The sequence below is a fragment of the Schistocerca americana genome, chromosome 1 (assembly GCF_021461395.2).
Source record: "Schistocerca americana isolate TAMUIC-IGC-003095 chromosome 1, iqSchAmer2.1, whole genome shotgun sequence".
In the NCBI taxonomy this organism is placed as follows: domain Eukaryota; kingdom Metazoa; phylum Arthropoda; class Insecta; order Orthoptera; family Acrididae; genus Schistocerca; species Schistocerca americana.
The window spans coordinates 237,995,864-238,022,667 of record NC_060119.1 but is presented as its reverse complement, the minus strand read 5'-3'; the positions used below and the strand labels follow the sequence as shown (position 1 = coordinate 238,022,667).

At 40.1% G+C, this 26,804-nt stretch overlaps 1 long non-coding RNA gene across 1 annotated transcript; it reads right to left on the bottom strand.

Annotated features, from left to right (window-relative positions):
- Positions 1 to 663: 663 nt before the first annotated feature.
- On the bottom strand, positions 664 to 26,501 carry LOC124623600. The gene is made up of 3 exons (XR_006980700.1): positions 25,764 to 26,501; positions 24,957 to 25,456; positions 664 to 897 (listed from the first exon to the last, which is right to left on the bottom strand). It is a non-coding gene; the product is annotated as an uncharacterized LOC124623600 (long non-coding RNA).
- Between the last annotated feature and the right edge of the window lie 303 nt (positions 26,502 to 26,804).

Genomic DNA, 26,804 nt, shown 5'->3' with positions numbered 1-26,804 from the left:
TTATCATAAAATATTTTTCATTAACAGGTTTCTGAACTATAGGTACCAATCAAATTTCAAAAAAAGCATTTAGTATTGTTCCACAGGGTGCCTTGTCATACACATCACTTACAAAACTCAATCAGTTGTTGTACGATTGAAATCTCCTCCAATGTGACAGTATTAGTGAACTGGGATTCTTGCCAATGTTTTTAGTTACACCTGGCGGTCCATAGAACTGTTCAGTCATTCATAATTTACGTTTACGACTATATCTACATTTATATTTTGTAAACCACTGTGAAGCGCATGACAGAGAGTACTTCCCAGTGTACAAGCTATTAGGGCTTCTTTCTGTTCCATGGAGCATGAGAAGAATGGCTGTTTAAATGTCTCTGTGCGTGCTACAATTAGTCTTACCTCGCCTTCAAAAAAAGTGCGATGATTTCACTTCTACTTGTGGTTTCATTGGCTTGAGGTACGAAACACATTGAATAAATGTTTCGAAAGACTTGTGGGTGAATGTAATCTTACTGTTACTATACAGAGACGAAAATATTTGATATACAATAGCTATAAATAGCTCTACAGCAATTTTTTGTGAAAATCAAAAAACTCAATTTTAATAGAAACATTTTTTTTTATTTTACACACTTAAAATTACAAAACTTTCACTCAGGACAAAGTTAATTCAAACATAACACATATTTAAAGTGCTTAATGAATGTATTGATTCAACTCTGGAACCACAAAAAGAGTTTTTCTCTTGGATAAAACCTGCTGTGGAGATTTAGTTTTCTTCACAACATTTTTCCATTCATACTGCAACTTGTCGTGCTTCTCAGTCCAATGCCATTAATGTTTCCTTAAGTCCGTAGTCAACCATTGGATCATCTTCTGTAATTTTAACAATCTTCCCTGGAATTGTAATTCATAATATTTAACTATGACAAAATCATCAATCTTACATAAATCTTTTAGAGATTTAGTATCATCATAGTCCCTGATGGATCAGCTAAGTCAGAAACTGTTTCTGGATATATGTCTGAGTCATCAAACATCACTGCCATCATTTGAGGAGGATTTTTCATGCGCTGTAGAGCGCTTTGGTTGTTGACTGGGTTTCTCTTTGGTTTGACTTGTTTAGTTTGTTGAAGCTGGACACCATCTCTTACGGTGACACTTCCCAGCATGAATACTGATTTTCTTCCTTCTCTGCCCAGACTGATCGCTCCCAACCATTTCATTTCTACGAGCAATCAATGAATCTGTAAAAACTTCTTCGACAATTTAAGAATCTGCATCTTTACTTGGACCACAAGCTAATACAGGATCTTTATCAATAGGAACAATTCCACACTTCCTAAAACCATAAATTAAATTTTATTGTCTGTTAAGCTCAACTGCATCTACTAATTTTCTTAAAAGACCAGGCATTTAACCCTTTGGAATTCTGTGGAACTGTGATCTTCCAGGAGAGTCTCTTCAAACAAATGAAACTTTTCCCCAAGCTTGTCTGAGTGACCTCTAGAAACTAACATTCAGAGGCTGAAATAGATGGGTTGCTTTAGATGGCAGATAAATGAACTTGATTTGATTTGATTCTTCTCACACAGTTCTAATACTTTACTGCTAATGTGCGAGGACAGGTTGTCTCCAATGAGGACAATATCTCCTAGCAAATTTCATACAGCAAGTAGGAACATGCTAATGAATCAGTCTTCAAAAACACAACATTGAATCACTCACGTTTTGTGAAATTTAGGGGAGAGTGGGATCGGTGTGGACATAGGGTAACAGTGAACACGAAATAATTTCACAGAAATACTCTTTGGAATTTTTGTATGTTCATATTGGCAGTTCCACAGGATGTAGTAAACAATCAAACAAAATTTAGCATCAGTCTAGTTATTGTTGCATGCTAGAGAAGTGAAAATACAATTTCAGTCCTTTCTATTTGATTTTTGCGGTAAACAAATTTCAAAATTAGTAGAGAAGGTTAGTGCATATCGTTTTATAAGTTGTGGTTTATAAATCTATAAAAAGTGGTGTATATTTTTCTTGTGCAACGTTTCAGCTAAATAAAATAAATTCATTACTATTTGGTTTCATACCCAAAATGGCCCCTTGGGGCAAGTGTGAACAACTGAAGAGGGGTAAGTGTGGACAGTGTCCATTGCTACCCCAGTCCTGGTTTAAAACAGAGGCCAACTTTCAGTTTCATAATTTTACTTTTATAAATGATTTTAAGTAAATTTTCTATATTGTAGATTTTGAGGACATATATCCGCAAAATTGACAGGGCTAATATTGATGATGAAACAGTTCACTCTGTGGTAAAAGAAGGCCACAAGAACTGGATACAGGAATTCTTACAGAGGCAACAGAAGCTATCTCTTTGTAAACTTGAAAATAATGAGCTTTGTAAGGGATGCAGCATTTAACAAAGTAAATGTTAACCTTTTCTTCGACAACCTTTTGAGTGCACTGGACAAACGTAAGTTCACTCCAGATAGGCTAATGAACTTCGATGAATGTGACATTCCTATGGTAATGCAGCCATCTAAAGTTATTGCTGAATGTGGTAATAAGCAATTGGGAGTGGTGGCAACATAAAAAAGAGGTGAAAATGTGGCTATGTGAGCCTTCTGTTCAGCCTCAGGAATGACAATACCACCAATGTTCATTTTTTTGCGAGTCCATACGAAGGACAAATTTCTGGATGGTGCGTCAAATGGAAGTATTGGATTTCTGCTCAAGCTAGAGCAAGTTCTTTGTTCACTTTATGGGAAGTACCATATGTGGTGACTTCAATATTAATTTTGTATATGATTGTGCAAGAAACAGGATGTTGGTAGACCTCCGAAACTCATATGATCTGATGCAGACTGTTTTTTCCAACACAACGGTGCACAAATTTTAACACTAAAAGGCTTTTTTACTCAAACAAATGTCACATATAACTACAAACTATGTAGGAAGCTAATCCAATGGCAATAGAGCATTTTTTAAACCTCATTAAGGGACAAGAGTGGCAGGATGTTTATAGTGCCGATAACATAGATGACAAATATAATGCTTTCCTTAACATATTTCTCATGCTCTTTGAGAATTGCTGTCCATTAGAATGTTCTAAATGGGGACTAGCAGTTAAAGGCAGCCTGGGTGGCTCACTAATGGGATAAGAATATCATGTAGAACAAAGTGGGAATTATATCAAAACGTTAGAAGCAGTCACAATCGAGCTACAATGTCACATTACAAACAGTATTGTAAGGTACTTAAAAATGTTATGAGGAAGGCAAAGAGAACGTGGTACACAAATAGAATATCTAATTCACAGGATAAAATTAAAACCTGTAATATTAGTAATTTTTGCCTCACAAACATTAATATACGCTCAATAGTAAACGCCTGATGGCCTACAGTTATCGAACAATTGTAAAGTAAAAGAAATGAACCATCGCATAGCAGCGACAGAATCTATTATTCTTTATCTTTGCCGTTCTTGCGCGGTGCCAGTAAATCTCTATGTACATGTATCGATTAATGGTATAAAAAAGAATTCTGTTGTTTTCAAGACAAATGAGGCTTTTGGCGCCTCACCTTTTACTGTTTGTATTCCATGAGGGGCGGACGCGGGCTTGCTGCGTTCCGTAACTGTATTTTATATTCTATGTGTAAATATTGAGTGAAAATGCTAAATGTTATTTCTTTTTCAATCAGAAAGCATGTAGTTTCTAGTAACTGATTACGAACAGACAGCATCAAGAGGACATTTTGACTTATGTATAAAGTATTTAACCACAATGGTCATCTATTGTAATTTAATATGAAAATGTACGTAGCATTAAAAAAAAAACATGTGTTAAAGATAAGTGTGATTATTTTTGTAAATTAACCTTGATGATTCCATCTCCTTATTTAACTGAATGATAATTATTTTTGTGTTACTTCATCATCAGAAATTACGATCACGCGGATGGACCGAACGCAGCATGAGCCAGAAGGAATATTATCGTTTTCCCATTATTTCTGAACCAATTTTTTTTGTGTAGTGTTGCATTTCTTTTAAAGTCTATAAATCCTCTGGTCCCCTAGTGTTGATCCGGGTATGACTACATCGCGACTATAAAAAAAATGCACAGAAATGATAATGTTTCTTCCGAGCGATCTCAAATATATATATCAAAATGCTGCTCTTATTCAGGTATTTAATGGTCAATGTATGTTATTATAATAGTGTAATAAATCCCTGATTCTGTTGCCAAGTGGCCCACCAAAAGTATTCACCTTTTCGACATTAAAAAAAAGTAACAATTCTTTTTATTTTCGTCCCCAAAGAGCAATGCTACAAACCATATGGTCAGTTGTGAAGGAAGTGTCTGGTCAGCAGCACAACATCAACGATGTAAAGTCAGTTCATAGTAAAAATATTTCTATTATCGATAAGTCAGATATATGTACAGTATTTAACAATCATTTTCTGAGCATTGCTGGTGAATTAAATAAAAACTTAATTTATACAGGGAATCATAAAACTCTCTTGGAAAATGCCTTCCCGAGACTGATGTCTGAAATATTCCTCTGTGATACTGACAAATCACTGAAAACTAAGATCTCTCATGGATATAATAGCATGCCTAGCAGAATATTAAAGTACTGCACTGCACATGTTAGCCCTGTACTTGAATTTTTTCCTGTAGGAATGGCCAGTTTCCTGAACAATTAAAGCACTCAGTAGTAAATCCACTTTATAAAAAGTGAGAAAGGGATAATGTAGATAATTTTAGACCTATTTCAATGTCATCAGTGCTTGCTAAAGTTATTGAAAAGGTTGTGTATGTAAAGACAATTGATCATTTTATATCACTTAATTTGCTATCAAATGTACAGTTCTGCTTTAGAAGTCATTTAACAATGGAAGATGCTATACTCTCTTTTCTCTGTGAGGTGCTGGATGGATCAAACAAAAGTTTCCAAAAACAGCGTAAAGCTCCACACATATACAGACACAGGCAGATATATGTGAAGGCCTTTACATATGTCTGCCTGTGTCTGTATATGTGCGGATGGATATATGTGTGTGTGCGAGTGTATACCTGTCCTTTTTTCCCCCTAAGGTAAGTCTTTCCGCTCCCGGGATTGGAATGACTCCTCACCCTCTCCCTTAAAATCCACATCCTTTCGTCTTTCCCTCCCCTTCCCTCTTTCCTGATGAAGCAACCTTTGGTTGTGAAAGCTTGAAATTTGTGGGTGTTTTTTTATTGTGTCTATCTACCAGCACTTTCTCATTTGGTAAGTCACAGCATCTTTGTTTTTTATATATATATTTCCCACGTGGAATGTTTCCCTCTATTATATATATATTCTTTACTGTCGTTTCTTGTTAACAATATCAGCTCATTCTCAAGAATTAGCGGCTTTCACGCAGTTAATACTCAGTAGAAATACAATCGGAATTTGGATCGCACTTCCTTAACTCTTGTGCAGAAAGATGTGCTTGCACTGCTGCATCCATTTTAAATAAACTACCATAAGAATTCAAAAATCTTAGCAGTAATCCATGCGCTTTCAAATTGAAACTGAAGAGTTTTCTCGTGGGTCACTCCTATTCCGTTGAAAAGTTCCTTGAAAAATTTAGCTGATTCTTATGTTATATTGTTGATATGAGTTTATTTAAATTTATGGCTTGACTTATTTTGGGTCAATAAACATTTTATTTTATATGTTATTAGTTTTATGTTGCAATTTCATGTACTGATACGTTCCATGGCCTTGGAGATTTTCTCCTCAATTTGTTCCCACGGAACCACACGCGTAAATTAATAAAAATCTCGATATATGACAACCAAATTGTTCCTTGAAGTTCTGAAGTATACAGCTAAGCAGATAAGTAGTTCGAAAGATAGTCACATAGTCACACTTCTGGACAACTGTACAAGTTATATTAGCACTGACATTATCAATAGGGCCAGGGATGTTGGAATCACCCCTCTGACATTCCCACTACATTGTTCCCACAGGATGCAGACACTAGATATCATAGTATATGGACTGCCTAAGGGATACCTAATAATAGCAATGGCTCACTGGATGAGGATGCATCCAGGTTGCCAAGTCACTATTTCAGAGATCACTTCGTTTCGTGGGAATGCATATCTACTTTCCCGCATCTTGCTTCAAGGTGCCTGGATTGTGGCAACTTAGGAAGTTGAATTTTTACTGGAGAAGATTTTGGACCATCACAAGTAACTACATCAAGATGTGATACACTTTCTCCTGTGGACCATGCAACTTTGTGTGATGCTTCACTTTCCACTCCAAGTGCAGGCCTAACTGAAATTCCACCTCCTGAAGGGTACAGACCTTTTCCAAAAGCCAGGAGACAAGAAGGTAAATCAAAGCAAACACAATCTGCAGTTTACACTAGTGCTCCAGTCAAAAGATGAATTGGAAGCAGCAGCAGCGAGTAATATAAGACCAGTTTTAAACAAGACCTTGATCCAGAGCAAGAACAAATTGAAGTTCTCAGTAAATAAATAAAATTGGTGATTATACAGACAGTGAACTAGAAACCCTTTCATCTGGGGAAGAGAGATGCAGCGAAACAGACGATGATGAAGCCCAAACCTTTTAAGGGTTAATAGATGATGATGAAGTGAGGTCTTGTGATTTTGTTTTGGTTCATTTTGCCACCAAGAAGAATTTTAAGTATTATGTTGGCCAAGTTAGGAATACAGTTGGGAAAGAGGAATGTGCATTTCCTATTTGCCGAAAAAAGGAGCTGGATTTGTGTTCCCTATTGTCCCAGGTGAGTCAGTAGTGTAGAGAGGTCTGATAGTTGTTTCCTGTCTTCTGCCTTTGCCAGACAATCTCAGAGATTGGCCACACTTACCCCACCATGGGGTAAATGCAGACAGATTGCAGGTATCTTCTTGGTTTTTTTCTCTCCAGCTGCTGGTCAAAATGTTCTTTAATGCCTCTGGTAGTGTGGAAGTTGGTTAATCCAAAGATGCTAATTTTTTTTAAAAAAAACCTGCCGTAAATGGTTTTTAGATAAAACAAAAAAAAAATTCCACACTAGATGCAACCTCCCTTATCTAGCTCCAAGTGGCCCATTCTCATCCAGGAAGACCACAAATGGTCATTCAGGAGGACAACTGTTCAAACCTGCGCCCAGCCATCCTCATTCACGTTTACTGTTATTTCCCTAAACCCCTTCAGGCAAATGCCAGGATGGATTCTTTTAAAGGGCATGGTCAACTTCCTTCCCCATCCTGCCCTAATCCCATGGGACCTATGACCTCACTGTTTGGTCCCCTCCCCCAAATCAGTTAACCAAGCACAAATTGCCAGCTTTGAAAACCACATAAGGTGGCAACAATTTACCTTCAGCATTGCTGCAAAAATGTTATCACGGTTGCTGTGGTTACATACGTGATTCAGATATTTAGCTCCCAGTTTTACACTATTATTTCTAGGGTTATCTGATACATTTGTCTCGCCACAGTTAAAAATCTCACTGTCAGCAATACACTTAGATGCTCTAAGTATGTGCTAATGGTTGGTTCTGAAATACAGGTCCTCATTCTGTATATTTTGTGTAAACTTCACTGACAATTTAGTATGATTGCACAGAAACATTTTAACCCAATCAAAGCCTGGTGTATTGTCTTTAAATATATTAAAAGTTATTCCTCTACATTGGTAGCAGCTTTTCACAATTGATCGAAAGTCACTTACATCTACAGGAAAACCAAACTCTGATAGCTTGACGAAGTGGGCAACAAATGAGTGCTCCTCTTCATCATTAAAAATTTGTGGTCCATCTGGTTTCCGAGAAGCACACGTCCCGTGTTAAAAGATGGAAACGAAGAGTGATAGCAGCACCCCACATTATGTGGAGATAAACTAAAGACAAAGACAACACTGTGGGTTATTTCTTTTTGTGCTTTCAATTTTACAAATACAAATCTTCTGAACTTCCAAAGTTATGTTTTCGGCTGGCATCAGAATAAAACAATTTAAATGTGGCTATCTTCCCCCATGAACAATGGACCTTGCCATTGATGCGGGGGCTTGTGTGCCTCAGTGATAGACATAGCCATACCATAGTTGCAACCAGAACAACTTGTTGAGAGGCCAGATAAATGTATGGTTCCCGAAGAGGGGCAGCAGCCTTTTCAGTGGCTGCTGGAGCAACAGTCTAGATGACTGACTAATCTGGCCTTGTAACATTCAACCAATATGGCCTTATTTGTCGGTAAATTTTTTTTTATGGTTTTAGGGTGCAAAACTGCTACGGTCATTAGCGTCCAGTCTGTGACTTGGGAAAAGGTAAAAACCAAACTGGAAACCAGCAGCAATGGGTGCGAAACTCACAAAAGTGGGGAAACTAAAAACAGAAGAAAAGCTTATAAAACCACTATAGAAGGGGGGTTGTTTGTCCCCAAAAAGAGCTTCAAATGACTAACATCATCTCACTGACACTAATAAACTCGAAAACGTGATCGGCTGAGCGCATGTCATCTGCTAAAATGGAAGATATATCAGGTGACAGCTGTAGACGGGTGCATAACAGAGAAAAATAGGGGCACTCAAGTAAAAGGTGTCTCACCCTCCACAGTTGAGAGCAGTGGGGACAAAGCGGGGGGAGGGGGGGGGGGGGGGGGTCGCCACTTAAAAGATGTCGATGGCTAAAAAGACAGCGCTCTATCCAGAGTCTAGTTACAATTACCTCCTCCCGACGACGGGTTCGGGAGGAAGAGGTCCAAGCACAGGGAAGAGCTTTCATGTCCCACAATTTATTATTGGGAAGTGTCGACCAATGTGTGTGCCATAGAATAGCAACACGACGACATAAAACACTCCATAGATCGGCAAAGGAAACCATGCAAACAGCAGGCTGAGGAAGAGAGAGTGCAGCCTTGGCCACTATATTGCCCGCCTCGTTTCCACAGATACCAACATGTCCTGGGTTCCTGAGGAACGCCACAGACACAACCCCCCCCCCCCCCAAGTGGATGCAGTCCTGAATCCGGTGGACCAGAGGGTGGGCAGGGTAGAGAGCTTGGAGACTGAGGAGAGAGCTGAGTGAATCTGAGCAGATAATATACTGTATCCACTGATGGCGACGGATGTATTGGACAGCCTGGAGAACAGCATAAAGCTCCGCAGTAAAAACCAAACACTGGTCAGGAAGCCGAAATCAATTAGGAGTGTCGCCAACAATATAGGCACTCCCAACACCAAATGATGTTTTTGAGCCATAACTTTAAATAAATGTGGCATCCTACATTTGTGCGCATAGTGCAGCAAATGCCCGACGATAAACAAGAGAAGGGGTACCATCCTTAGGAAACTGACAAAGGTCATGGAGCAGGCAGGTCCGGAGCTGGAGCCAAGGCAGTGCTGTGCCCCAAGTTGTCAAGAAAGTTTTAGGAAAGTGGAAGGAAAGAAAGTAGCAGTTGACGAAAGTGGACTCCCTGTGGTAGTAGAGAGGAAGGGCGGCCTGCATACCCTAAATCCAAGGAAGCGTCAAAAAAAATTACATGGGCCGGATTAGCAGGCATGGAAGATAGATGGGTAGCATAACGACTCAGAAGGACAGCCCGCCGATTGGACAGCAGAGGTTCAGCAGTCTCAGCATAAAGGCTTTCCACAGGGCTGGTGGAAAAAGAATAGATGGCCGAGCAGAGGAGTAAATTATGCTTCCATAGTCCAATTTTGAGCACACTAAGGTACGATAGAGACGGAGAAGGACCACTCAGTCTGCTCCCCAGGAGGTACCATTCAGAACACGAAGGGTGTTGAGGGTTCGCAGAGAGCGAGCCGAAAGATAGGAAACATGGGAGGACCAGCACAGTTTTCTGTCAAACATCCAGAATTTAGCAATGTCTGCGAACAGAAGGTTGACAGGGCCTAGAGGTAAGGAAGGCGGAAGAAACTCCGTACGATGCCAAAAATTGACACAAACGATCTTACTGGGAGAAAAGCGGAAGCTGGTTTCGATGCTCCCAGAGTGGAGGTGATCAAGACATCCTTGAAGACATTGTTCAAGAAGGCTGCTCCATTGAGAGCTGTAGTAGATTGCAAAATCGCCCACATAGAGGGAGCAAAAAACATCGGGAAGGAGACAATCCATAATTGGATTTATGGCAATGGCAAACAGTACAACACTTAGCACGGAGCCCTGGGGTAACCCATTTTCTTGGGAGAAAGTACGGGAGAGAGTAGTGTTCACCCGCACTTTAAATGTGTGCTCTGCTATAAATTCACGGATAAAAAGGGGCAGCCGACCTGGAAAGCCCCAAGAGTACAGCATGGGGAGGATGCCTGTCCTCCAACAGGTATCGTATGCTCTCTCCGGATCAAAAAATATTGCTACTGTTTGGTGTTTCCTGAGAAAATTGTTCATGATATAAGTGGAGAGAGCAACAAGATGGTCAACGGCAGAACGATGCTTTCGGAAACCGCATTGGGCAGATGTTAAAAGACTTCGGGACTCCAGCCACCAGGCTAAGCGGCAATTCCCCATATGCTCCAAAACCTTACATACACTACTCATGAAAGAAATGGGGTGATAGCTAGAGGGGAGATGTTTGTCCTTTCCAGGTTTTGGAACAGGAACGACGATAGCTTCCCGCCATCTTCTGGGAAAAGTACTGTCGGTCCAAATTCGATTATAAAGACGAAGGAGGTAGCGCAGACTATGGTATGATAAATGCAGCAACATTTGGATGTGGATACCATCAGGTCCTGGGGCCGAAGAGCAAGAGGAAGAGAGTGCGTGTTGGAGTTCCTGCATGGAGAAAACAGTATTATAGCTTTCGCGATTTTGAGAGGAGAAATCAAGAGATCGCACTTCCGCTGCAGGTTTCTTCGGGAGAAAAGCTGGTGGGTAATTTGAAGAGCTCAAAATCTCAGCAAGGTGTTGACCCAATGAGTTAGAAATTGCGACGGGGTCCACTAAGGTATCATGCGTGACAGTGAGCCCAGAGACCGGGGAGCAACTAGGTGCGCCAGATAACCGTCGAATCCGACTCCAAACTTCCGAGAGGAGCGAGTGAAGGTGTTAAATGAGCTAGTAAAGAAGTCCCAGCTTGCCTTCTTGCTATTGCGGATGACACGATGGCATTGTGCACAGCCAGCTTGCCTTCTTGCTACTGCGGATGATGCAATGGCATTGCGCACGGAACTGCTTATAGTGGATACAGATGGCCAAAGTAGGATGGTGGTAGAAAACGCGAAGAGCACATCGCCGCTCAGGTATTGCATCATGGCATGCCTCATTCCACCAAGGAATGGGGGCCACCGGGGCAAATCGGAGGTGCGAGGTATTGAACATTCCGCGGCTGTAAGAATAACTTCTGTAATATGAGTGACCTCATCATCGACGCTAGGAAAGTGACAGTCATCGAATGTCGCTAGAGATGAAAAAAGAGTCCAATTGGCTTGGGCAAACTTCCAGCGTCTCAGGCGAATATATGGTAGTTGTAGTTGCAATGTAAGGACACAGGGAAAGTGATCACTCGAGTGTGTATCAGCAAGAGCGAAGCATTGAAAGTGCCGAGCTAGCGCAACAGTACCGACCAAAAGGTCCAAATGGGCGAAATTTGTCATGGAGGCAGACAAAAATGTAGCGTCCCCAGTGTTGAGGCAAACAAGATCTGTTTGGTGGAAGATGTCTATCAATAGTGAGCTGGGCAGACAAGGACGCGGAGATCCCCAAAGCGGGTGGTGGGCATTGAAGTCCCCAACCAGCAAATAGGGGGGTGGAAGCTGCCTAAGAAGATGAAGGAGATCAGCTCTTGCCATTGGTGTGGACAATGGAATGTATACAGTACAAAGAGAGAAGGTGTACCCAGAAGGGAAAGACAGACAGCAACAGCTTGGAAGGAACTGTTTAAGGGGATTGGGTGATAATGGACAGTATCATGGAGAAGAATCATGAGTCCTCCATGTGCTGGAGTGCCATAAACAGAGGGGAGATCAAATTGGACTGACTGAAAATGAGGGAAAACAAAGCGATCGTGGGGACGCAGCTTTGTTTCCTGAAGACAGAAGATGACTGGCGAGTTGGATCGTAAGAGGATCGACAATTCATCCCGATTGGGTCAAATGCTGTGGATATTCCAATGGATAATGGACATAGGGTGGACAGAAAAGGGAAGAATGTGGTCAAGGTTGCCCTCAACTCAACGACTGCTCAGAGCCGGCAACCAACAGCGTGGAACAGCATTCAGCCAAAGGCAGAAGATCCTGATCCATAGGTTGTTCAGGAGCAGCTCCTGCCACCAGCAATCGGCCGGTTGATCGGCCGCCAGCAGTGCGCCTTGGCGACACAGAAGACGGCTGAGGGCGGTTACCAGCAAGAGGTGCTGTAGATGAGACACACCGTGACGGAGAAGGACAGGAAGTGGGTTTCTTATTAGCCTTCTTGGAGACAGGATGTTGAGATAAGGGAGGAATCGATGGTTGTGAAGTCGGGGTATGTAAAAATCTTCAAGAGTATGCTCTTTTTTGGAAGTCCCGGTGTCTGATTTTGGGGCTCGTGATTTAGCAGAACCCGATGAAGGGTGAACCATAGAGTGAGCAGGTGATAGTGGGGAGGTTGGCCGATCTGACAACCGTGGCACTAAAGGTGAGATCACAAGTCTGCGTGGCTGCTTCCTTTGTAGGCCAAGGAGAGGCAAGGACAGTGCTGTAATTACCTGCGTGAGGCGCAGTGGGCTTTCGACTGGTGAATAACTTTCGAGCAACAAAGGTCGACACCTTTTCCTTCACTCTGATTTCCTGAATGAGCCACTCGTCTTTGAAAATGGGGCAATCTCTAGAGGAAGCAGGGTGGTCACCCATACAGTTGACGCAACGAGGGGATGGAGGTGGACAAGCACCCTCATTGGCATCCTTGCCACACGTAACACATTTGGCCGGATTGGAACATGAGTGGCTGGTGTGATTGAACCGCTGACACCGACAGCAAAGCGTAGGGTTTGGGATGTTAGGGCGAATGGAAATTCTCTCATAGCCCACTTTTATGGTCCATGGAAGTTGAACTCTGTCAAATGTCAAGAAGACAGTACGGGTCGGAACCAAGTTCTTGGTAACCTTTTTCATGACTCGATGAACAGCCTTTACGCCCTGGTCAGACAGGTAGTTTTGAATTCCCTCGTCGGACAATCCGTGGAGGGAGCGTGTATAAACCACCCCACGTGATGAATTTAAAGTGTGGTGCGCTTCCACCCGGACAGGGAAGGCATGTAGCAGTGAAGTACACAGCAATTTTTGTGCCTGGAGGGCACTGACTGTTTCTAACAACAAGGTGCCATTTCGTAATCGGGAACAAGACTTTACAGGACCTGCAATTGCGTCGACACCTTTCTGAATAATGAAACGGTTGACTGTGGAGAAGTCTTGACCTTTATCCAACCGAGAAACAACAAGGAACTGTGGCACTGACGGAAGAAGTGTCTGTGGCTGAGACTCATTGAACTTTTGCTAGTGAACAGACATAGTAGATGATGATGAAACCATTGCGTGAGTATCGCCTCATGATTACCGGTGTCTGCGATGGCGCGCTCCTTCCTTGTGGGGGCCCTCTCTGAGGGCACTACCGCCTGAGGTGATCGTTCACACCTCAGGTCACACCTCCCGAGAAACGGACGGAGGGACCAATCGGCACTTTCGTAAGGTAACAGCTCAGGTAATCACCCCTCCGTGGGCCAGGCCATTACCAGGGGGTACGTATGTATCCTACCTGTCTACCCAGGGCGGGGAATTACGTGTTACCCCATCACCAGCTACGCATGGGAATGTGTGGGTCAGCCTTCAGAGATGCACAGGGAGGAAAAAAGAGAAAGGGAGGAACAAAGAAAAGGAAAGGAAAGAAGAGAGGTCTCAAACGCCGCAGTGGAGAAGAGGGTAAAGAGAAGAGGTAAAGAGAAGAGGTAAAGAGAAGAGGTAAAGAGAAGAGGTAAGGAAAAGAGAAGGACAAAGGAAAGACAGAGACCTGCCAGCAGAGAAAGTGAAGGAGAGAGACTGTTTTACATTTTCAAGCGTCTGTCTCCGGACGTAGGCACGAAACATACTCCCAGAGGGGGATAAAGGGAAGGGAAGAGGTGGAGGTGGGGGGATGGGAAAGGATGTGGAAAAGGAAGGTATGCAGCCCAGAAAGGAAAGAGGGCCACACTAGCTCGGGGTCCCATGCTCGCTACGCACGTATCCACAAAAGGGTTGTGGACCCCCTGGGGGGTTTGTTGGTACTGCGAATGGCTGAAAGCAAGGGGACACTACAGCCGCAATGTTTTCCCAAGGGCGTGCAGCTCTACTGTTTGGTTAAATAATGATGGCATCCTCTTGGGTAAAATAATCTGGAGGTAAAATAGCCGCCCATTTGGATCTCTGGGCAGGGATTACTCAGGGGGATGTTTTCATTATGAAAAGCAAAACTGGCACATTTTATGGATTGGAGTGTGGAATGTTAGATCCTGCAATTGGGCAGATAGGTTAAAAAAATTTGAAAAGGTAAATGGATAGGTTCTGGTACAACATTGTGGGAATTATAAGCTTCAATGGCAGGTGAAACAGGACTTCTGGTTGGGTGAATACAGAATTATAAATACAAAATCAAATATGGGTAATGCTAGTGTAGGTTCAATAATGAATAAGAGAATAGAAATGTGAGTAAGCTACTATGAACAGCATTGTGAATGCATTAATGTAGCAAAAATAGACACAAAATCCACACCCACCACAGTAGAAAAAGTTTCTATGCCAACTAGCTCTGCTGACGATGAAGAGACTGAAGAAATGCCTGATGAAAATTTAATAGTGATGGGTAGCTGGAATATGATAGTAGAAAAGGGAGGAGAAGTAAAAATAGTAGGTGAATATGAACTGGGAGAAAGGAATGAAAGAGGAAGAAAGAAGGTTGTATACATTCAAGAGACTTGGGGACACCGGAAGGTTTCAGATTGATTTTATAATGGTAAGACAGAGATTTAGGGACCAGATATTAAATCTTAAGATATTTCCAGGGAGGATGTGGACCCTGACCACAATTTATTGGTTATGAACAGTAGATTTTAAGAGAAGAAATTGCAAAAAGGCAGGAAATTAAAAGACGGGACCTGGACAAGTTGAGAATTTCAGAGGCAGCATTAGGCAATGTTTGACAAGGACAGGGGAAAGGAATACAGTAGAAGATGAATGGGTAGCTTTAGAAAGATGAAATAGCGAAGGCAGCAGAGGATCAAATAGGTAAAAGACACATGGCCAAGTAGAAATCCTTGGATAGCACAGGAGATAATGAATTTAATTGATGAAAGGTGAAAATACAGAAATGCAGTGAATGAAGCATGTAAAAGAGAACACAAATATTTTTAAAAAATGAGATCAACAGAAAGTGCAAAATGGCTAAGCCAAATGCTAGGATTTAGAAGCATATATCACTAGGAGAAATATAGTCACTGTCTACGGGAAAATTACAGAGGCCTTTGGAGAAAAGAGAAACTGCTGCTTCAACATCAGGAGCTCAGATGGAAAACATGTCCTAAGCAGAGAGGGAAAACTGAAATGGGGAAGGAGTATATAGAGGGTCTATAAAGAGAGATAAACTTGCAGGCAACATTATACAAACAGAAGAGGTCATAGATGAAAATGAGTGGGAAGAAGAATTTGACAAAGCACTGAGAGACCTAAGTCTAAACAAGGCCCCAGGAGTAGACACCATTCCATCAGAACTACTGATAGCCTTGGGAGAGCCAGCCATGACAAAACTCTTCCATCTGGTGTGCAAGGTCTATGTAGACTTAGAGACAGCTTTGACAATGTTGAGACAGCAGTTATAAGATTTGAGTGGCATGAAATGGAAACAGTGGTTGAGAAGGGAGTGAGACAAGGTTGTAGTTTATTCAGGCTGTACATTGAGCATGCAGTAAAGTACACCAAAGAAAAATTTGGAAGAGGAATTGAAGTCCAGGGAGAAGAAATAACAGCTTTTAAGTTTGCCAAAGATATTGTAATTGTGTCAGGGACAGCGAAGGACTTAGAAGAACAGTTGAATGAAAAGGATATTGTCTTGAAAAAGGGATACAAGATGAACATCAACAGGAACAAAACAAGGCTAATGGAATATGGTAGTTAATTAAACTGGGTGATACTGAGGGAATTATATTAGGAAATGAGGCACTTCAACTAGTAAATTTGTTTTGCTATTTGGGCAGTAAAATAACTAATGATGGCCAAAGTAGAGAGGATATAAAATGGCAGTGGCAAGAAAAGAGTTTCTGAAGAGGAGGCAGTTGTTAACAGAAATTATAGCTTTAAGTGGAAGGAAGTATTGTGTGTGTGTGTGTGTGTGTGTGTGTGGTGGGGGGGGGGGGGGGGGGAGTTAAAATTGTATGAGGCCAAGAGTAAGCAGAGTCAGAAGGATGTGGGTGGTTGTTGCTAGTCAGAGATGAAGAAGCTTGCACAGGGTAGAGTAGCATGGAGAATTACATCAATCTAGTCTTAGAACTGAAGACGACAAGAACAGCAACAGCCACATAGCTATAACATACTGCAATACAGCAGTGACTAACTCACTTTCATCACAACATAAATGGTTTTTAAGCGTAGACCATACTGATTACACAAAACTACAGAAAAAAACTCATGAAGTGAACAGAAGTACATTTCATCATTGATAGCGGAACATTAATTAGAATAATTCATTAATCTACTAAAAAAAAATTTTGGTTTCTTAATCTTATCTTTACATTTTTCTTATGTTATGCAAGATCAGTTGATGGGAAGTAAAACACCAATCTACCTTCCTTCTTGGATGTTCAAGCTACAGCTAATACATTATCGCATTTTCCTCGAGACACACATGTAAGTGAATTAATGCAATTTAACCACGAGTAATAAGTCTACCTGCAGGCAAACAACTAAGTTCCTTTACTCGACACATTCTCTCTCACCCATGCCCACTTTTAACAGTTGGCGAAACTATCTTATTGTGCATTTGTCACCAAGTGTAAACAGTGTCCTCTACCTCAGCTTTACAACAATAACTGTAGTATAAAGAGCTGATTTTTACATTGACAGCCTACGGGTGCATGATTTTCTTAGCTCACCATCATAGCAGTAATTAAGAGAAAACTGAGGATGTACCTACAGTACAATCACCCATCAAATAACTTACATTCCGATGATTAGAATTACTTCACTGCCACAAAAACAGTATCATCTATTCCATGTTTAGCTACCGTATCATCAGTACAAACGGTTAAAGCATTTAGGCCTACTTGTTATCTAAAATTCGTCACAACTGTAGGCCAATTTCAGGAAACTTGCGTTATTAACCACTGATTTCCTTTAAAATGTTACTACATCTTAAGATAAGTGTTCCAAAGCACTAGACAAGGGTGAGGATACAACAGGTATTTTCTTGAATCTATCAAAGGCATCTGACACAGCTGACCACAGAATTTCACAACACAAATTAGAAATATTAGGAATAAAGAGTACAGCACAGAATTGGTTTAAGTCATGAGAGAAAACTGGGTGCAAAGAGTTGACATCTACCATATATTCCTAAAAGAAAAGTAGTAAAACACTTATCAGATCTAAATATATTAATATAGGTATCCTCCAGGGAAGTGTATTGGGCCCAGCCCTCTTCCTTTTATATATAAATTATTTCCCACAGAGTGTCAGGTATAGAGAAAATACGATTTGCAAATGCATCAGACAAAAATTAAACTCTGTGAGCAGAAAACTTCCTTGAAGCCCTCTGAGACATCCACAACAGGTCATTAACAAATAGAGTAACTTTGTATGTGAAAGAGACAAAATGTATAAACCTCAACTAAATGAAAAACCCAATGATACTATATTGAAAGTAAATAATGATGTACCAGATTGTGTAACTGATACCAAATTTTTGGGAATGACTGTAGATAGCCCATTGAAATGGACAGAACATGAGAATTTTGGCAAAGAAGTTATCCTGAGTGAATTGTTGGACCTGTGTGCAGCATTTCATCCCTCAAAGTAGCCTACTTTGGATATATGCATTCAACATACAGACTACTTTCAAGATACATAAAACAGCGATACGAATAGTAACAAATAGTTTTAACAGGGCACACCATAAAGAATTATTCAAAAAGCTAGAATTCTGAAAGTTCCATGTGAATGTATCTAACACAACATAATGGGACATCCCTGCCCAAACTTTTTGTCTTTAAATATGTCTGCTTGTGTCTGAATATCTCCTTCCCTCTTTCCTGATGAGGCAACAGTTTGTTGCGAAAGCTTGAATTTTGTGTGTATATATGTGTCTGTTCGTGTTTCTATCGACCTGCCAGCGCTTTCGTATGGTAAGTCACATCATCTTTGTTTTTAAATACATTTTTCCTGCGTGGAATGTTTCCCTCTATTATATTGACAACATAATGTATATAAGAAAAAAATCTTAATCTGTACACCACAGACGACACAATACAGGGTGTTACAAAAAGATATGGCCAAACTTTCAGGAAACATTCCTCACACACAAAGAAAGAAAATATGTTATGTGGACATGTGTCCGGAAACGCTTACTTTCCATGTTAGAGCTCATTTTATTACTTCTCTTCAAATCACATTAATCATGGAATGGAAACACACAGCAACAGAACATACCAGCGTGACTTCAAACACCTTGTTACAGGAAATGTTCAAAATGTCCTGCGTTAGCGAGGATACATGCATCCACCCTCCGTCGCATGGAATCCCTGATGCAGCCCTGGAGAATGGTGTATTGTATCACAGCCGTCCACAATACGAGCACGAAGAGTCTCTACATTTGGTACCGGGGTTGCATAGACAAGAGCTTTCAAATGCCCCCATAAATGTAAGTCAAGAGGGTTGAGGCCAGGAGAGAGTGGAGGCCATGGAACTGGTCCGCCTCTACCAATCCATCGGTCACCAAATCTGTTGTTGAGGAGCGCACGAACACTTCAACTGAAATGTGCACGAGTTCCATCGTGCATGAACCACATGTTGTGTCGTACTTGTAAAGGCACATGTTCTAGCAGCACAGGTAGAGTATCCCGTGTGAAATCATAACGTGCTCCATTGAGCGTAGGTGGAAGAACATAGGGCCCAATCAAGACATCACCAACAATGCCTGCCCAAACGTTCACAGAAAATCTGTGTTGATGACGTGATTGCACAATTGCGAGCGGATTCTCATCAGCCCACACATGTTGATTGTGAAAATTTACAATTTGATCACGTTGGACTGAAGCCTCATCCGTAAAGAGAACATTTGCACTGAAATGAGGATTGACACATTGTTGGATGAACCATTCGCAGAAGTGTACCCATGGTGGCCAATCAGCTGCTGATAGTGCCTGCACACGCTGTACATGGTACGGAAACAACTGGTTCTCCCGTAGCACTTCCATACAGTGACGTAGTCAATGTTACCTTGTACAGCAGCAACTTCTCTAATGCTGATATTAGGGTTATCATCAACTGCACGAAGAATTGCCTCATCCATTGCAGGTGTCCTCGTCGTTCTACGTCTTCCCCAGTCGCAAGTCATAGGCTGGAATGTTCCGTGCTCCCTAAGACGCCGATCAATTGCTTCGAACGTCTTTTTGTCGGAACACCTTCGTTCTGGAAATCTGTCTCGATACAAACATACCGCGCCACGGCTATTGCCCTGTGCTAATCCATACATCAAATGGGCATCTGCCAACTCCGCATTTGTAAACATTGCACTGACTGCAAAACCACGTTCGTGATGAACACTACCCTGTTGATGCTACGTACTGTAGAGCAATGAGTCGCATGTCAACACAAGCACCGAAGTCAACATTACCTTCCTTCAATTGGGCCAACTGGCGGTGAATCGAGGAAGTACAGTACATACTGACGAAACTAAAATGAGCTCTAACATGGAAATTAAGTGTTTCCGGACACATGTCCACATAACATCTTTTCTTTATTTGTGTGTGAGGAATGTTTCCTGAAAGTTTGGCCGTACCTTTTTGTAACACCCTGTATATGACCATGGAACCAAATCCAGACAGTGTTTACATCTAAACAGAAGAAACAAGTCAAAAACTCAGAATAGTGAATATACTAAGTAATAAAATTGTACAATAGACTGCCACAAGAAATAAAAGATGAAAATGGTCCCCACACCTTTAACCAAAGCCTAAAAAATATTTACTAAATAATAGCTACTACAGTGTAAGTGAATATTTAAAATAATTGTAGACTGCAACGTAATGTTCACAAACATTGTACTATGTAACAATTTCGTGATATGATTAGAAAAGTAGAACCAAGTATAGGAGCTACAAATACTGTAAGATGAATGTTTATACTAATAAGAAATATCTTACAAACATTTGACGACATCCATACAATGTATATTGTTCTACAGATGAATAAATAAGTCAGTCAATCAATCAAATGCTTCACCACAAAAGCAAATATAACGTCAAGATTAAGAGAAAAGTATCAGACAGAAAATGGGGATAAAAGCAATTAACTGAAAACAAAAATTAACTACTATTTTTGTAATTTCTGAAGCAAATATTAAAATTTCTCTCTGAATTGTCAAACAGTTTTAAACTTTTTATTCAGTTTTTCCTAACCATATCTATTCTTTTACTACAGATGGCATGTTTCCAATCTGAGACCACTTGTAAATAAAAAATGGTAACATAATATTTTCTTAATATAAAATGTTCAGAAAAGTGGGCTTTACAAAATGTTATCCCTTCTGCAAATCTAAGCAATGATTATAATTTATTTTCCAATTTTTCCTGTTGCTCATATTTAAATAAAAATCCATAAAACTGACTGAACTTTCGTTAATAAGGGCTTTAGGCTGTCATTTGCAGATAATAACGGTGTATTTAAGGTATCAAAATCCCTGAAGCTTGTATATATATGATCCTCTGTAGATGTTGAAGAAAACAGAGCCTTTTACAATGATCACAGTTGGTTTGAAACGATCCACCCATGTTTCACGGAAGTTAACCAGCTATTTATGCCTCTGCTTGTCTGTCATTCCTTACATCAGCCTCTTCATCAGCACTGTCACCAGCACCAGTAGTATTATCAGTAAAGACAATGCATAAAACTTTTTCATCACCTATGCAATCATCTTTTGTGGAGTCAAGAAAGGTATTATAAGATCCCAGAAATTGCCTTAAACTGCTTAATGGCATGCATCTATCATCCTCACAATTACGTAATGAATTTACAGGTAGGGATATGTTATTTGTTGTAACTGTTTCCGGTGCTGCCTGGAACTGAAAGTTTGTGTTGGAGTTTCAAACATGCAACAAAAACATTCACCAGTGAGTCTTGATTGAAGGCCCTCATGATTAAAAATTGGAGGCCATTTTTTATTTAAATCTGTCACAAATGAACATCAATGATTATTTTGTAGTTTTCCACCTAATTACAACATTTTTCTTATCCCTCTCTCTCTCTCTCTCTCTCTCTCTCTCTCTCTCTCTCTCTCTCTCTCTATCTATCTATCTCTCTCTCTCTCTGTTCCTAGCTCCAACACTTTCTAGTTCATTTAATACGCTGTACTACATTTCAGTATGTGGTGACTCTTCAGAGAGGGTGCACTTATAAGATTTGCTATCTTGTGGATAATAATGGGAACTGTTTAGTGAATTAGAGACAGTGTATCTTTTCAACAGTCTGCAGTGTATATGCCTCGGCAGGTAAAGTACTAAATGCTACAGTGGTCTCAATAACTGCAGCAACCATATGACTAAGGTGAGTTGCAGTTACCTTAACTTTCATTTTAATAAAATAAGCCTTTAAGTCACAAAATGATGCTCTGCAGTTTCGGCAAAATCTTAAACATCTTCTACTGATCCAGAGGAAAAGCCCTCTAAAAAGAATTCAAAACTGGCCTCTTTTTTAAACCCAACTTTCTAGAATTCTTTAATAGGTGTGAGATGACATAAATCACTGCAATAGGTTCACACTAACTAAGAAATGAAATGGACTGGATTCAGTTGACCATTGCAGAGGTCTTTCAGTGCTCTCTGGTTGGTTGCACCCTGGTCACAAACTGTACAAACTATCTTCAGTCCTATTTCTTGCAGTTGCCTTATATTAACATACGTAAAAGAACTTTTAAATAAGCAACAATATTAAGCACAGAAACCAGGAATGAAGCTCTACAGATGCAGTATGCAAATGAAAAATATGATTCATTTATTACAACAATTAAAAATGATTTTTAATGCAGCATTCCCAAAAGTAAAGAGACAAGAAAAGATGCAGGATCAGACAAAGTGGATTACCAGTGAAATAACAGAACTGAGAAGGAAGTTACAGGTCTGAAATGAAGGGGTGAAGCTGAAAACTATAAAGTTTTACAAAAGAAGTATAGAAAAATATTATGAGAGGCAAAATCAAGAGCAATTTATGCCACCATTATGAACCCAAGAAACAAGACAAAGGCAGCTTAGAAAGCAGTTAATGATAAAAGACAGAAAAAAGCTGGATCAAACACAGAAATAGGTATCAGGTCAGTGAAAATAAACAAAGCAATGGTTACATACTCAATGTTAACTATGTAAATGTCACAGAGAATTAAAAACTGGAAAGAAATAGTCCACAAAAGAAGGCTACTAAGTTATCACAAAAGTCAAGCACAACCGTGTTCTTGAAACCAGGCACAGAAGATGAACTGAAGTCCAAGAAATCAGCTGGTGATGACGAAATATCGAATCATGTAATAAATCAAGTAAGTGAGCATATAATCTCACCATTGCTGGACACAGCAGACAGCTCTCCAGGGACGGAATTTTTTCAGAAAAACTGAAGATGGGCAGCGTGGTACCAGTGTACAAGAAATGGGATAAGGACGACGTCAACAACTACAGGCCAGTTTCACTGATACCAGGTTTCTCAAAAATCCTGGTAATGCTTTTACATAATAGATTAGTTGAATATCTGGACAAATACAACATTCTCATACCATAACAGCACGGTTTCAGAAAAAGTAGATCTACGGAATCAGCAATTGCTGGTCTGACAGAATAGTACATTATACAGTCCTTATACGAAAAACAGTTTGTATCTGCAATGTTTCTGAATCTCCACAAAGCATTTGACACTATTGAGCATGAAATACTGATAAAAAAAATTGGTAAACTTGTATTTGAGGGCAAGCAGAGGAGTGGGTAGAATTACAACTATGCAACAAGAAGCAATAAGTATCAATAGGGAATGCATATCAGTCAAAAACCAAAACCATCACATATGGAGTGCCGCAGCAATCAGTAATAGTGCCCTTGCTGTTTAATCTGTTTGTTAATGACGTAGCTGCTGAAGAGAAAGAGAAGAAAATACTGTACGCAGATGACATGACTACACTGAACAATGAGCATACATATTTGCAAACGCCACAGCTCAATGGCTTCTGAAAAATGGACTTGTTATAAACCTAAAAAAAGACTATGTATGCAGTGTTCAGAAATAAGAAGTCTGCACTTGGGTTTAGAGGTGGACGAAATGAGACTAAAAGAAGCAGAATCCACTAGATTATTACGTACTACTGTGGATGACAAGCTGAAATGTTAACAACATACTAATTCTGTCTTGTAAGTAACTCATCTCTGTCATATTTATAATGAGGCAGCTTGCACAATATCCAGGCAAACAGTTTCTGTGCACAGTGTACCATGGACTCTTCAAACCATACCTGCAGTATGGAGTGGCAGTGTAGAAACACAAATACTCAAGAAATAAAAAGGGTGTTAGCATTTTTTTAAAAAAAGAAGCTGTCAGAATTACATTAAGACGAAAACTTCTGAAACATGTAGAAACTGCTTCAAAGGACTAGGTACCTTAATTTTTTCCTCCTTGTAGACATATACAAAACTATACTATATGTCACAAAGTGGACTATCAAATGCTAGTGTACACGCCCACAGCACACAGAGGAAGAAGGACACACCTCACTGACTGACAGTGCTTGAAAAAGGACCCCAGGACTCAGGTATCAGATTATTTAGGAGTCTGCCTAAAAAACTGCCTGACAACATACATGACACTAGGTTTTCAAAGAACCTAGAAGACTATCTGGTGGAAAAGGAATTTTAGTGTTGTAAAATATTTGCAAACGCCACAGCTCATTTACTCACGTTAAATTTGTAAATATTGTTAATTATAATCACTGCTGTTAAAATAGTTAGGAAGTATGATAACAAAGATTTTTGTATTTTTGACATGCCCTGTATCACATGTACGTTCACTGAACAGCATGTAATCCTACGGGATCGAATAAAATTCAATTCAACAACCTGCTATCAATTTCACGTATACCTTTCACCATGAATATCAATGCATGGTCTGCATATACATTTGAACTTCCTATATCCTGAAACCCTGTGATCTGTTATTACTTGCAACATAACACAAAATTCTCACTAAAGCCATTTCCTCAAACAACAAAGCACAATATTTATCATTGCTACACATTTCCTCAACTTCTGCTTGCCTTCATCATTACAAGATTCAATCCTGGGTTGAAAGGTATAGCAGATAAGGGATTTCAGATGCTTCACAAAATGCAGGTAAAAATAAACTGACACATCCTATGTGTACAGGCACGGGCTTCACTTGTGTAAGGACACACCTTGTACTTAGATGTCTATTGCCTAGCATTTGCTGATCCATAGGAGTTCCTTAATTGGATGTTTATGGAATCTCCAGCAATAGACTTTAAATTGTTTTCTATAAAAGAGAAAGCATTGCTGTCATACAAATCTTTAAGTGCTTTTAGTTTATTTTTCCCATGATGTAGCTTTGGTTTACATTTTGCTAGCCTTGTTAGAGTATTCCTATACTTTTTGATTTTCAGGAACTGCAGTCTGCTTCTGAAATTCCTGTACCCAAAACTACAGTTTCTTGATTAAATGATGTTACGAGTAAGCATGAGTACTCACCATCTGTAGATTCATCTTGAGAGGGAACAAGAAATTTAAGGAGTGCATCACTCAAAGAACTACACTTTCAGCACAACTCGTGCTTGGTAATTCACTAGCCACAGCACGGCTAGCACTTGGTAATAATTTATTTATTTCGCGAACGTATCATCACATTCATGATAAGGACTTGTCAATTTCAACCGATACACTTCTGATATTAGGAGCTACGTAACGAACACTTGTCATTTGTTTTGAAAACACACCCCTAGCCTAAGCCTAGTTTTATTCGTTAAGTCGTCTTCGGAGAAAGGTTCCCCACAAACAAAAGCAGTAGCAAAGTTCACATCAGGTGACAGCTCACAAACACTTTTCCACTTCAAAAGCAACTTTTGAGATTGTTTAGGAAACTTGTAGAAACGCTTGTTGTCAACTTCGTCCCTTGAACCTACGTAATATCCAGATGAACAATTCGGGAAATTACAAGAGCGTTTCAACTTCAGTTTCTTGTGCGGCATACACTGGAAAACATAGAATTCATTACTTTCACTAGAACAACTGCTAATTAGACACGCCTTATTTAGGCAAGCGAAAGGAAACCACACAGCTTAATTCGTGATAGAAGATAATATATTTCATTCATACATAGTTAAAATACTGTAAATCGGGATATAGGCCTATTACATTAGTATTAATTGGGGACACTATTTTCAGCACGAATTCTCTCCAGCTCCTCAATAAAGCTTATGAAATTTTAAATCTATAATCATATTATAACGAAATATAATTTGTAGTATCCAGATACGAAATGAGAAACACTACAAAAACGGCCAAAATGCAGCTACAGTACAGCACGTCACAACTGAATCAGCCGCTCTTCGATCGCATTGGATAGATCTCATTGGACAATTGTACGGGTTCCAATCATCCAATTAGATGGCTTCAAGACTCTTGTAGCGCCTGGAGTGATGTGGAGACGAACTTCTCGGCGTGTTGCCAGTTTTTCCGTGTAGCTTTCGTCAGCACGGTCGACTACTGACACACGAATACACTTCGGTTACATCACTGTCATCGTCACTGTACATGTGACACATTTCCCGCAAGACAGAAACAGAATTTCGGAAATCATTTTTCGCTGTCTTGTTTACATGTTGTGGTCTGAAGAGGATTTGCTGGCCCTCTTAAATATGGCGTCTGCAAAACAGCTGATTCAGTCACCACAGTCTCTTCACTTTAATATTGTTGTTAGCTTCATGCTCAGTCTTAATGTATCTGCTTCTCCTTCACTGCACAATAAGTCCATATTAACCGAATATTCTGAAAATGAGACTTAACTTGACAACTCGCGAACTTTTAAAAGCGGTTGCGTTTACGGGAATGTGAAAATCGATAGCGGAATTGGAAAAACAGCAATTAGAAGCGGATTTCCAGAATCGATTTTGAAGCGTTAACATGACCACTCATAAATGGCATTGCGTAATCGGTTTACGAAATCGGATTTTGGGAGCCCCATTTAAATAGGGGTTCGGAAAACGAAAGCATGTCAGTTAACATGCCAAAGGCCAGGTTAACCTAACCTTAACTCTCATTAGAAAATGTGGACGAGATAAAGTTACTTCAAAGTGCTCCAAAAAGTACCGCCGTGTACATTTTTTTCGACATGCCATTTAAGTCTGATTGAACATTCAAACTTACGATGTTCTCTCAAGTGCAATATAATAAAGAACAAAAATAACTACTAACCATTTTCGCCAAAGAAACCTAACCGTTACGACAGAAAGTTAACTACTCGAAATCGTAAACAATGGGGAAACTGTAATAGGTTTCACAATACGATCGTGTGATTTGCCTCACCATTTCCTATTCGAA